Source organism: Chlorocebus sabaeus, chromosome 4, assembly GCF_047675955.1.
Source record: "Chlorocebus sabaeus isolate Y175 chromosome 4, mChlSab1.0.hap1, whole genome shotgun sequence".
Taxonomy (NCBI): domain Eukaryota; kingdom Metazoa; phylum Chordata; class Mammalia; order Primates; family Cercopithecidae; genus Chlorocebus; species Chlorocebus sabaeus.
Genome location: NC_132907.1, coordinates 59,113,521 through 59,127,672, shown reverse-complemented (window position 1 = coordinate 59,127,672; position 14,152 = coordinate 59,113,521).

The window sequence follows — 14,152 nt, the reverse complement described above, 5'->3', positions numbered from 1 at the left end:
TTTTTTTGAGATGGAGTGTCTCTGTCACCCATGCTGGAATGCAGTGGCTCCATTTAGGCTCACTGCAACCTCTGCCTCCTGGGTTCAACCAATTAAGTGAATGTCACTTAATTTTAATAATGGTAAACATAACTAAATTAGTTTGAGAAAAATCTCAATCAATATAATTTCCTTAAGAACAAGGCCAATTTTTCCTGAATATTAAAACTTTGAACACATATCACAATTTTTCTTCATTACCTAAAGGAAAAGGTCTGAAACAAACTCAAACTATTGATTGAATTAAATTACCTTGGAAATAAACACCATTTAAACATATTTCTTCTCACCTACTTTTTCAAATAACAAAATAAAGAATGCACCATCTCTGCTCAGAACTTGCAAAAATAAGTCTTACTTTTTTGTCATGAACCTTAAAGCTCTTGTAGTTCTCTAGATCATCAGGGTAAGCAAAACCAACCAAATTTTAAGTGACTGGTGTGCTCCATCAGTTTTTGCATGCTTGACAAAGGTAACTTAGGAATTCTAGATATATATATCTAGAATATATGTATATATAGATGTAAATATATCTAGAATATATGTATATATAGATGTAAATATATCTAGAATATATAGATATATCTATCTAGAATTCTAGATTTATATATCTAGAATTATATATGTAATATATATGCAAAATCCAGTTTTACATATGTAATATATGTAAAATATATGTATATATTTATATATGTAAAACCTATATATGTGTGTATAGATAGGTGTATTATATGTATATATACCTATATATACACATCTATAAGTACATATATACACATATATATACCTATATAGACACATATATACACACACCTATGTATATACACACACATATGGGTTTTACTTTATAAATATATACATATATATGTATGTATATGGGTATGTATATATGTATATATACGTATATATACATATATATGTAAAACCCAAAGTAGAACAAACAGCAAATAAATGAAAATTAAAAGCAAAACAAATAAACGGGAAACCAACCCCAAAGTTTTCTCCTACTCAGTTAACCTTGGAAGCTAAAGTGCAACCCAGAGCCTAAAAAAAGGACATGATAGATATTTCACTCCTGATACACAAATTACTGTCTTTAAGTCCACCAATACTACTATACATTTTGGGCAATTAAGAAATTCACTTTGGGCACATGACCAGTAAGTACCTCAGTGCTAGCACTATCTATGCAGAAGAGTAAATACAGTGTGAAATAAAGTAATGCAAGCATGTGTGTGAAATTTGGCTCCATGTTAAATCTGGCTTCATGCTTTAACTTAATTAACAAAAAATTGACTGCCAATATATTTCTTTACAATATTGCTTAATTTACCTTTATCAAGACTAAAAGCTTTAACTGCAAGCAATGTTAATTAGCCAAATTTCTCCAATTTTCTATCAGGTTTTAAAGAATATTTTACTACCTAAATTTTTTCAACTTTCTATTTTCTCTGTATGTGCATGAAGATAGACACACAGAGAAATGGGGAAAACTATATATGACTTACACAGACCATCTATGGTATGCTTGGACTTTCTGTTTTGTCCTAAATTTTCTTTTCAGTTTTAAATAATCAGTCATTTTACTTTAAGACAAAAATTCACCATACAAAATCCTTTCTCATACAAAATTATTCTATTTTCTTCATAACCTTTCTTACTAAAAATACAACTTTATATCCATAACTTTCTTCACATCTCTCTCCTCTACTTACTGATTTCTTTCTACGTTGTTTTATAAATAACCTTTTCAATTCTATAATTTGAATTCACCTTACGATAACTTCTGAGTTAGTCAAAAGTATTCTTTTTCTCACTGAGAACACATTTTCTTTGGCACATTTTATATACAGAATTGTATATTAACTAGAATTTTTATCCTTACTAACTTTAAATTTCAGGGAATCCTTAGGAAGCAAGAAATCCTGAACTATCAGATATTTGCATTTTATGGATAAGAACAATTCGACAATTTTTAGAAACACGTTTCCCCATATCATAATCCTCTCTTAATTGGAAAAGACTCAGGCATCTAATGAGCATCAAAAATAATTTTAAGATTTAAAATTACACAAAAAGTTCACCTATAGCATTCACTCATTTACATTTTATTTATTTTAGCAGTTTCTCTAGATTATTTATGCATCATTTATTTGTGTTAACCATTTGATAACCTGTGAATATCAAGTATTCACCTAAATAAGAACCTTAAAGTTAACTACATGGGCATTTTCACCAATAACTTAGAAGATTCAGCTGTTTTCATTTATCCAACAACATTAATTAGCCTAACTTATCAAAAGATTCACATAAAGATCACTTTGCTTTGGCTGAGTTTACAGTTTTATAACCATCTGTGGCAAACCTTGATATCTCAAAATATCTAGCAAAGACAAACATAAAACCCAGACAAAGATGTACGCTGACAATTCTGAAGATATTTCTATTTTAAATTACCAATAATTTTAAAGACAGCTTGTTTAGTAACACACATGAATTTGAAAACTGCTTGGATTTATTTACTTAATTTATGAGCACTATTTTATTTACAAGCCAATTTGGTAGACACAATATATAACTAAATATACATACACATAAACACATCTAGACATGTATACATGCACATGAACAAATGAGCCAATAACTTTTACCTTGGAACTCTACCCATGAGATAGCAATACAAACTCACCAGTCTATAAACATGTTCACATGGCTGAATTTTGTTAGCTCTGATAGGTAATCCAGTGAAGGCTGCAAACTAAAATTTTGGGTAAAGCAATTTCCATAGCAGTTTGATTTTTAAAGGTCAAATCTCTCCAACTCTAAAGAGCACTGGGGCCAAATAGCACCACAGAAGAATACCACCTGAAACCTACTAATGAGATCCAATCCTGCTTAGAACAGAAACATAAAAGCCTGTTCTTTTATGGGAACTCCGTCTCATTTTCCCATTCAACAACAAACTTCAGATTCCAAAGAAAACATGAGCCAAACAGTATTATGAAAAGAAAATCCGTTTACCAAATTCTAATTTTCCATGACTGTATCAAACACACACAATCACCAAAACACAATCCAACTGCAGCAGCAACAAACAAGCACCAAGAGTGTCTCTATTAGTCCATTCTCACACTGCTATGAAGAAATATCTGAGACTGGGTAATTTATATAGAAAATAGGTTTAATTCACTTATGGTTCAGCATGGCTGGGATGCCTCAGGAAACTCACAATCATGGCAGAAGGGGAAGCAAATATATCCTTCTTCACATGGTGGCAGCAAGAAGTGCTTAGCAAAGGGTGAAAACTCCTTATAAAATCATCAGATCTCATGAGAACTCACCATCATGAGAACAGCATGGAGGTAACTGCCTCCATTATTCAATCACTTCCCACTGGGTCCCTCCCATGACATATGGGGATTATGGGAACTACAATTTAAGATTAGGTTTGGATGGAGACACAGCCAGACCACATTACCCTATCCCTGGCCCCTCCCAAATCTCATGTATTCACATTTTAGAATACAATCATACTTTTCCAATAGTCCCCCAAAGTCTTAGCTCATTCCAGTATTAACCCAAAAGTCCAAATCCAAAGTCTCATCTGAGACAAGGCAAGTCCCTTTTGCCTATGAGCCTGCAAAATCAAAAGCAAGTTAGTTACTTCCTAGATACAATGGAGGTATAGGCATTAGATAAATACACCCATTCCAAATGGGAGAAATTGGCCAAAACAAAGGGGCTACAGGCCCCATGCAAGTCCAAAATCCAATAGGGCAGAGATTAAACCTTAAAGTTCCCAAATGATCTCATTTGACTCTATGTCTGACATCCATGTCATGCTGATCCAAGAGGTAAGCTCCCATAACCTTGGGTGGCTCCACCCCTGTGGCTTTGCAGGGTACAGCCCCCCTCCCAGTTGCTTTCATGGCTGGCACTGAGTGTTCATGGCTTTTCCACTCGTGTGTTGCAAGCTGTCAGTGGATCTACCATTCTGGGTCTGAAGGACGGTGGCCCTCTTCTCACGATTCTACTAGACAGTGCCCCAGTGGGGACTTTGTGTGGGGCCTCCAACCCCAAATTTCCCTTCTGCACTGCCCTAGCAGAGGTTCTCCGTGAGGGCTCCTCCCCTGCAGCAAACTTCTGCCTGGACATCCAGGCATTTCTATACATCCTCTGAAATCTAAACAGAGGTTCCCAAACCTCAATTCTTGACTTCTATGCACCTCCAGGCTCAACACCACATGGAAGCTGCCAAGGCTTGCGGCTTGCACCTTCTGAAACCACAGCCTAAGCTGTACCTTTACCCATTTAGTAATAGTTGGAACAGCTGGGACACAGGGCACCAGATGCCAAGGCTGCACATAGCAGAGGGGCCCTGGACCCAGCCCACAAAACCATTTTTTTCCTCCTAGGCCTCCGGACCTATGATGGAAGGGGCTGCCAAAATGTCTCTAACATGCCCTAGAGACATTTTCCCCATTGTCCTGGTAATTAACATTTGGCTTCTCATTACTTATGCAAATTTCTGCAGTAGGCTTGAATTTCTCCTCAAGAAGTGGGTTTTTCTTTTCTACTGCATCATCATGCCACAAATTTTCCAAACTTTTATGCTCTGCTTCTGCTTGAACACTTTGCTGCTTAGAAATTTCTTCCACCAGGCTGGGCACAGTGGCTCATGCCTGTAATCCCAACACTTTGGGAAGCCAAGGTGGGTGGATCACGTGAGGTCAAGAGTTTGATACCAGCCTGACCAACATGGTGAAACCCTATCTCTAGTAAAAATACAAAATGGTGGCATTTGCCTGTAATCCCAGCTACTTGGGAGGCTAAGGCAGGAGAATCGCTTGAACCCAAGAGGTGGAGATTGCAGTGAGCCAGGATCATGTGATTGCACTCCAGCCTGGGCAATAGAGTGAGACTCTGTCTAAAAAAAAAAAAAAAAAAAAGGGAAAAAAGAAATTTGTTTCACCAGATATCCTAAATAATCTCTCTCAACTTCAAAGTAGTTCCACAGATCTCTAGGGCAGGGGCAAAATGCCACCAGTCTCATTGTTAAAGCATAGCAAGAATCACCTTTATTCTGGTTCCAACAAATTCCTCATCTCCATCTGAGACAACCTCAACCAGGACTTTATTGTTCATATCTCTATCAGCATTTTGGTAAAAGCCATCCAACAAGTCTCTAGGAAGTTCCAAACTTTCCCACATCTTCCTGTCTTCTGAGCCCTCCAAGTCTCCAGGAAGTTCCAAATTTTCTCACATTTTTCTGTCTTCTTCTGAGCCCTCCAAACTGTTCCAATCTCTGCCTGTTATCCAGTTCTAAAGTTGCTTCCACATTTTGGGGTATCCTTATAGCAGCATCCCAATCTCTGTGGTACCAATTTACTGTATTAGTCCATTCTCACACTGCTATGCAGAAATACCCAAAACTGGGTAATTTATATTTAAAATAGGTTTAATAGACTCACAGTTCAGCATGGCTGGGATGCCTGAGGAAACTTACAGTCATGGTGGAATGGGAAGCAAACATGTCCTTCTTCATATGGCAGCAGCAAGGAGAATTGCTGAGCAAAAGGGGAAAAGTCCCTTATAAAACCATCAGATCTTGTGAGAACTCATTATCAAGAGAACAGCATGGAGGTCAGCATCCCTGTGATTAAATTACCTCTCACTGGGTCCCTCCCATGACATTTGAGGATTAAGGGAACTACCATTCAAGGTGAGATTTGGGTGGGGACACAGCCAAAGCATATAAGTGTCCAATCTGAGACAGTTGAGGTGCTTCCTTTCTCCATCAGTTGCGCTTGATCAACCTGCAAACAAAAATTCCTTAGGAATTTCCCAAATTGAAAGGAGCCAGTCTCACTGTCTGGGACCCACAAAAGACACTCACTTGCCTGGACACACACATGACATACAGTTACAAACAAGTCCCCAAGAGTTTTTATACTGAAACAGTCAGGGTGCATCCCTCTCTTAGTCAGTTGGATTAGGTCAGCCTACAAATGGAAATTCCTTTAAAAATGTCCCTAATTGAGTGGAGCAGATCCTGCTGTCTGGGTCCACAGAGGACATTCATCTATCCAGATGCAGATGTCATATTTCAAAGGCAGTCTTTCCTAGGCAGTCAGGAACATGGTTGGGGCCAGCAATAGTGAAGCCAGAGAAAAATGGGAAGTTATCACCAGCCAAAATTGAGCAGACAGCTGCTTAAAAAGCCTTCTGAGACTGCTGACACACAGCAGCCCAGTCATGAGCAACACGGTCATGGTCAGGGAATTAAAATCTGTTACCAAAGCACCAGGGGTTCAGTTAAGATACTGTTCTCATTACACAGAAAGCCAATTACTGAGACAACAATTATTGCCAAGGAAAAAGGCTTTAATCGGGTGCTCCAAATGAGGAGACGGAAAATCAGTCTCAAGTCCATCTCCCTTACTGACTAAAATTAGGGGGCTATGCAGCAGGGAAGAAATGTAACTATGTATGGGAAAAAAGGAGCCCAGGAGGGCTAAGGAAGCAATCATGATGTATGAGGGGCCATTATCTGGTGGATTTCAGGTCTTTGATACCTTTTGAGAGGCCTAAACTCACTGTCTGGCTCTGCTTCAGAAGAAAAGCATCAATTTCTATGTTTATAAAAAGAAATAATAACTGACTATGGAAGATGTCCCAGACTTTTTGGCACCAGGAACTAGTTTCGTGGATGACAATTTTTCCACAAAGTGGGAGCAGGGGATGATATTGGGATGAAACTCTTCCACTTCAGATCATCAGACATTAGTTAGATTCTCATAGGGAGCACGTAACCTAGATCCCTCGCATGTGCAGTTCACAATAGGGTACACACTCCTATAAGAATCTAAGGCTGCCGCTGATCTGACAGGAATCAGGCCTCAAGCAGTAATGCTCACTTGCCCACTGCTCACATCCTGCTGTGTGTCCTGGCTCCTAACAGGTCACAGAGCAGTACCAGTCTGTGTCCCAGGGAATGGGGACCCCTGGTATATGGCACTATTGGATCTGTTTCAATTAAAGCATGCGACAAAGGGATAGGAAGGAAATTCTTTAACCTGATAAAGGACATCTAAGAAAACCCTATAGCTAAGGGTATGTTTAATGGCAAAAAAATAAATAAATACTTTGTCACTGAAATCAGGAAAAAGACTCTGACAAATTCTATTCTGCATTGTCCTTGAGAGTCTAACCCAGACAATTAGCCAAGTGAAAGAAGTAAAAAGCCTCCAGACTGGAAGAAAGAAGTAAAACTATCACCATATGCATAAACATGATTCTAGATATAGAAAATTGTCTACATTCACAAGAATCCACAAGGAAAAAATAAAAAAAGAAATCCACAAGAAAAAACACTATTAAAACACTATTAGAACTAATAAATTTGTTCAGAAAAATTGTAGGATATAAGATAAATATACTAAAAGCAGCTGTATTTTTATAACAAGCAACTGACAGTATGAAAAGGAAATTCAGAAGACAAATCCATTTGCAATAGCATTCAAAAGAAAAATAAATACTTAGGATTACATTTAACAAAAGAAGTGAGAACTATGAAACACTACTGAAAGAAATGTTTTAAAACTTTAAGAATGGAAAAATATCCTGTGCTAATGAATTAGGAGGTTTGATATTATAATGGCAATGCTCTCAAAATTAACCTTCAGATTTAATGGACTCCTGTCAAATTCCAGCAGCCTTTTTTTGGAAATTAGTAAATTAATCCTAAAATTTATGTGAAAACGCAATAGACCTAAAATATGTAAAATAACCTTGAAAAAAAAGAAAAATAAAATTGGAGATCTTAATTTCCCAATTTCAGAACTTACTACAAAGTTATAGTAATAAGGACAGGGTAGTGCCACAAAAAGAATAGATATATAGATGAATGGAATAGAATTGCGAATCTAAAAAAAAAAACTCTGTATAATATGATTAATTGATTTCAGACAAGAGTGGCAAGACAGCTGAAAGGAGAAAGAACAGTCTTTCAATAAGTAGCTTTTCCATCAACTGGATATACATATCCAAAGGAATTAAGTTCCTATATAATTTTTTTTTGAGGTGAAGTGTCACTCTGTAGGCCATGCTGGAGTGCAGTGGCATGATCTTCGTTCACTGCAACCTCCACCTCCCAGGTTGAAGAGATTCTTCTGACTCAGCCTCATGAGTAGCTAGGACTACAGGCGCCCACCACTATGCCTGGCTAATTTTTGTATTTTTAGTAGAGATGGGGTTTCACCATGTTGGCCAGGCTGGTCTTTATCTCCTGACCTCAAGTGATCTGCCTGCCTTGGCCTCCCAAACTGCTGGGATTATAGGCGTGAGCCACTGCACCCAACCCAGCTCTATGTAATTTGTACATGATGTGATTCTTTCTAGAGAAGTCATGAGGAGAACCTTGGGACTGCTGGTATGCTTCGGGTCTCCAGCAATAAGATTTTTCAGTAAGAAAGCCAAAGGCTGCCACCAGCCAGGCCTCAAACAAGGGTACAGCTGGTGAGAAGGCGATGGAAGGGGATGGATCAGCTACACAGCCAGGCAGTTGTTCTTAACATCTTTGAAGTCACAGACACATGAGAATTAGGAAAAGCTACAGATCTCTCTAGAAAAATGGACAGCAAGTTTTGCACACTACTGTGAGGGGTTTCCTGCCCCTCCTACCCCAATCTGTGTTTAGGACCCAAGTTAGAGCACAGATGGACATGCCAGTAAGAACAACGCTCTGATCTGGTCTGGCTTCTACAGCAACAGAGCTTCAGGTAATTGCTAAGTCCTGAAGAAGAAATATATGCCTTTGACCATTCGTATGGGGCTGGAAATTAAAAAAAAAAAAAAAAAAAAAAAAAAAAAAGAAGAAAATCTTTTCTCTTATCCTCACCACAAATTTGTACCTGAGGGGCTGAAGGAACCAACATGAGAGTGTTGAGTGAGGAGAATGGCAACCTCCCTCTGCTTAAATCTGTTTTATGTTGTGGTTCTCTGCATGGAATTTTGTTTGAAAAGAAAATGAGTTCTACTGCTTAAAAAACTCTGAATTCTAATAAATAGGGCATGAACTTAGAATTGCACTTGGGTTCCAATTCTATTCCTGCAAATGCCTCTCACTTACACTGTCCTAATCTGCAAAATGGGAGAATAACATTTACTTCAGAGAGTTACTCTGTGACCGATGAACATGGTTCAGTGCCTATCACACAGGTATTGGGTGCATGTGAGTTTTCTTCACTGTCTGCTTTAATCAAGAAGATAGCAAATATGGCAAGTGATATTAGAAAATATTAAACCATGTTTCTCCTTCTTCCATTAAATTCACCCTTTGACCCTCTCCCACCAGTTACCCATTGCTCCAAGCAAAAATTGTCATACTGGAATACAGACTTTAAATTCCTGCCCATGGTCTTTGAGATGCATGCGTTTGCACAACCACTAAATATACAACCCTTTCAGGGGCTGCTGCTTCTCTCACCATCCATTCTCTCCTTCTTTCTTTAACTAATAGTACCTCCAATTTTAGTTGGGCATATAGCAACCCCCTTTTCAGACTCATTACCTTTTGTCCATTGCAGCTGAAGTGCCCACGGTGACTACTTTCTGGCCAAAATGTTATCAGCAGAAGTAACTTTCAGATCATGTCCTTGAAAAGGAACCCCGCCACTTTCTCCTTTTTATCTACTCTCCCAGAGATGAAATGGGATCATAGTGCTGGTAAGCTAACATCAAATACAATAGGTAGACATGGCAGCCACCTAGGAAATGAAAGATAGACCGGGTTCCTAATTGTATGAGCTCACAGAGCTGCCTGCCTGCTGTGGATAATCCACTAATTGAGAGAGCAATAAATTTTCATCCTTGCTAGAGCCCCTGTGTTTTCTGGGTCTCCCTGTTTTGGCAGCATAGCTCAACTAACACATATAACAACAACAACAAAAAATCCTTTATTGAATTCCAGGGTTTCCTAAGACCGACGATAAAGTGAAAGCAAAAGTTGGCAGTACATTACCATTTTCTTGGAAAGTATCTGGAAAGAATGATTGTATCTTAATCACTTAGCCCAGGGGTATGCAGTGTGACCAAAGACAGAGCCCTTGCTCCTGCTTTTTTAGGAACACCTGCTAATTCTCTGTGACAATTCCATGAGCAGTATCACTCAGAGTCACTTTTAAGGTTGACTTTACTTTTTTTTTTCCTTGAGACAGGGTCTCACTGTGTCACACAGGCTGGAGTGCAGTGGTGCCATCTTGGCTCACTGCAGCCTCAACCTCCCAGACTCAGGTGATCCTCCCACCTCAGCCTCCTGAGTAGCTTACAGGTGCATGTCACCACACCTGATTAATTTTTTGTATTTTTGGTAGAGAAAGGGTTTCACCATATTGCCCAGGCTGGGACTTTGCACATTAAGTTTGGGAAATGATAGGCTAGCAGAGTTGTTCTTGGGGACTCAATTTGCACAGAGGACTACATTCTAATAGAGCAGAGGAAGCTTCAGAGTAGAATTCAGGGGTCTCACCAGCTTTCCCAGTGGTCTGGGTTTGGAAACGACCTGCAGGGTGTGGTCACCAACTGTGGTCCCTCAGGAACCACTCTGCAGGATAGGAGCTTACCCTGAGGCAAGTACTGTGTGCAGGGGCAAAGTCTGGATCTGCTTGATCCAGACTTTTCTCAAAAACACAGTGGGTCACTGTGTCTGACACTGAAGTGGGCAGCATGAGCTGCTGTGAACTGTCTGTCTGCTGGGAAGTCCTGAGAGGGAGACACTGAGCTGCGGGGACACCACACTGGCTCCCACTGACCAAAGGGACGCCGTGACTCAGTCTTTGCCTGAAGGCATACCACTCTCCCCACTCTTCTCAGGGTCAGCCCTCTTGTTCACAGTTTTATCAAAATGTGGACATGTCCTGAATTTGAAATACCACTCACTTTCTGGCAGAAATGTCATCAGCAAAGAGTGAAAGGTTGGTGCTCGAAGTTTCCATTTTTATTGCATCCAGAGACAGAGTCTAAAATCTCATAAAAGTGAAAAAAGTGTGACATTTCAAACTCTGCCCAGAAAGAACACAAATGGCAGCAAGACATGAGGCTGAAGACGTGGGGGAAGGAGGAAAGGGAAATGAAAGAAGAGCCACAACAAGGAAAATGTCATGCTCCTGGAAATGAAACTTCAAGATACTGGGACTCCCCCTCAGAACCCTAGGGACTGACTCAGCATATGTTGATCAAATGCTAGAGACTATTCTTTTAGGACTAGAGTGGCATTAGCTTTCCCTACAGCCATCCGCACCTTCTTGACACCCTTGGATGTTTTTATTTTTATTTTTATTTTTTTGTCCACAGCTCTTGGGGTCCCCAGCCTCTCTCTTGTGCAGGACTGGATTTTTTTTAAATAAGAAAATTGGTCCCCAGGATTGTTTTCCACCTTAAGGATAAAACCTGTTAAGAAAGGTAAGTTGACAGTAGATGGGGGCAGTTCGTACAGATTTTATAGAATGTGTCATAGAATATGTTTTCAATATTTTTCAAATATCAGATTTTGCCCAGGATATTCCTGTTGCAACATTTACTGCCTGTTATTATTGCTCTTTCACTTTATTGTCCTTCAATATACAGTCCCAAGATGAGTGACTTTTAAATCATCCTCATTTAGGACAATTTACTAAATGCTTAAGGACTATTTTATAAGCTTCATCTAAAAACTGAGTCAGAGGAATGCTTCTGTCCTTGAAACAGTTTGTTTCTCAGGGTTCTCATGATACACTGGTATCTGTTCATAAATAAATTCATAATTTCTGTAGAGAATAGAGTCAAAATTTCTGTTCCTTATAGATGGATCCAGATACTAAACATTAGCAATAAGGCAAGATGCTCAGCCTGAATAATTTTCCCAGGAAAATCTTTGTCCTTACTAATTAGAAAAAAAAAAAAAAAAAGAAGACTTGGGCTAGATTTTTATCCAGTTAACAAACAACAAACAACCAAATAATGCATACACCCCTCTAACAATTTAGGATCTCAATCTCACTGAAAGATCGGTTCTTTGAACTTGCTAGGACTCTACTGGTTGTATAGGAATACCACAGAACTTATTGCAATCTGAAGATAAAAGAAAGTCTTTTTGTGTTTTGCCTGTTGGGCAAATGGCCTGAACAATCACGAAAAAGGAAGAAAGGGAAACTTGGCCAATTGGTATCGGGAGTCTTAACAAGGTTAATGTGTTCTGCTTGTGCATGAGAAAGAATCAAATGGCCTTTTTTTTTTTTTTTTTTTTTTTTTTTTTTTGAGGCAGAGTGCTGCTCTGTCACCCAGGCTAGAGTGCAGTAGCGCAATCTCAGTTCACTGCGCAATCTCGGTTTACTTACTGCAGCCCTAAGTAGCTGGGACTACAGGTGGGCCCCACTATGCCTGGCTAAGTTTTCTATTTTCTATAGAGTCAGAGTCTCACTATGTTTACCAGGGCTGGTCTTGAACTCCTGAGCTCAAGTGATCTGCCCACCTCAGCTTCCCAAGGTGTTGGGATTACAGGCATGAGCCACTGAACCCAGCTGGCTTTCCTTTTTAATGATTCACTACATCATACAAACTCATTAAACGAAAGGAAGACAATGTACAAAACAGAGATGAGAAAATGTAGCCATGAAAGGAAGTGATGGATGAAGAGGAGGAAAAGAAATACGTCCAAGCCAGTTGCCACGCCAAACTGCTTGCTTCTACCACAGCCCAATGCTTGCATCCTGATTTCACATTTGGAGGCTTGAGCGCCCCCAAATAGTCTTTCTCATCCTCTTCTTTCTGTGCTTGTCTCACAAAAGTAATGACAAAGTAATACAGTAAATGTGTGTTACCTGGGGGATAGGGTGAGCTAGGTGGTTCTTCCTCAGCTTTTCTAAGTCTCCAAAGGACTAGCAAGACCTGAGTGAGGAAAAAGAGAAGGCACTGTTGTTCCCCAACAATCTCTAGAAGGACTGGTGATGCATGTCATTTTTCTTTGAGCTCCCCACACTTTAGGCTTCTCTCTGAGGTCTTTTCAGCATCTCCTGCCCCACCCAGAAAGTAAGCACCCCTGTGGAAATCCCCAGAACAAACCAGCACATGCTGTACCAAAATATTGTGTCTTGGCTTTGTTCTTTTACATCTTCACAACTAAAGGAAAGAGATACAATCAAAATGATAGTCCACTTAAATGATAAACAAGAGAATTTAAAGAGACATGACCCAGTTACTCACCCATGAAGTGACAATCTGTTAGCCGTTTAGGAGATCTGTGTTGGTAGATAGATATAATTTGGGATTTTTCCTTGAACACTTGCTTAATTCATGGGAATTTATAATTATAGCTTTCTTGAACGGGTATTGAGCTCAGTGCACAAAACATACCAATTTTTGTGAATCAGGCTTACAATTTTCTAACCAAGCTTTCAAAACAAGATCAGAAATGAGGACACAAATTATTATCAATGCACAAAATTTTCACTCTTTATTTGACTTGGAAAGTGCTTTCAAATGCCCAGAGAAGGCCCTGAAAAATGGAGAAGATGGGATATGTCCGCTTCAGTTGGATTCTTGCTCCGAAGTATTCCTTGAGCCTATAGTCCAAAGTGTGGCATTATAACTGGTGCAGACCGAGTGTCTTAACACTGAAAAGGAGAATCCAGAGACTGGTACAAATGTCCTACCTCCTTTTTTTCTTACTTCATTATTGTCAGATAATTGTAATGATGGGACAAGCTAAATCACGTGTCTTTTTTTTTTTTTTTTTTTTTTTTGAGACGGAGTCTCGCTCTGTCGCCCAGGCTGGAGTGCAGTGGTGCGATCTTGGCTCACTGCAAGCTCCGCCTCCCGGGTTCACACCATTCTCCTGCCTCAGCCTCCTGAGTAGCTGGGACTACAGGCGCCCGCCACCACGCCCGGCTAATTTTTTGTATTTTCAGTAGAGACGGGGTTTCACGTGTTCGCCAGGATGGCCTCGATCTCCTGACCTCGTGATCCGCCTGCCTCCGCCTCCCACAGTGCTAGGATTACAGGCGTGAGCCACCGCCCCGGCCAGTCACGCGTCTTTTAAAGTCTCTCCGATTTGTTTTGCACCTGGGGGGATGTTGCT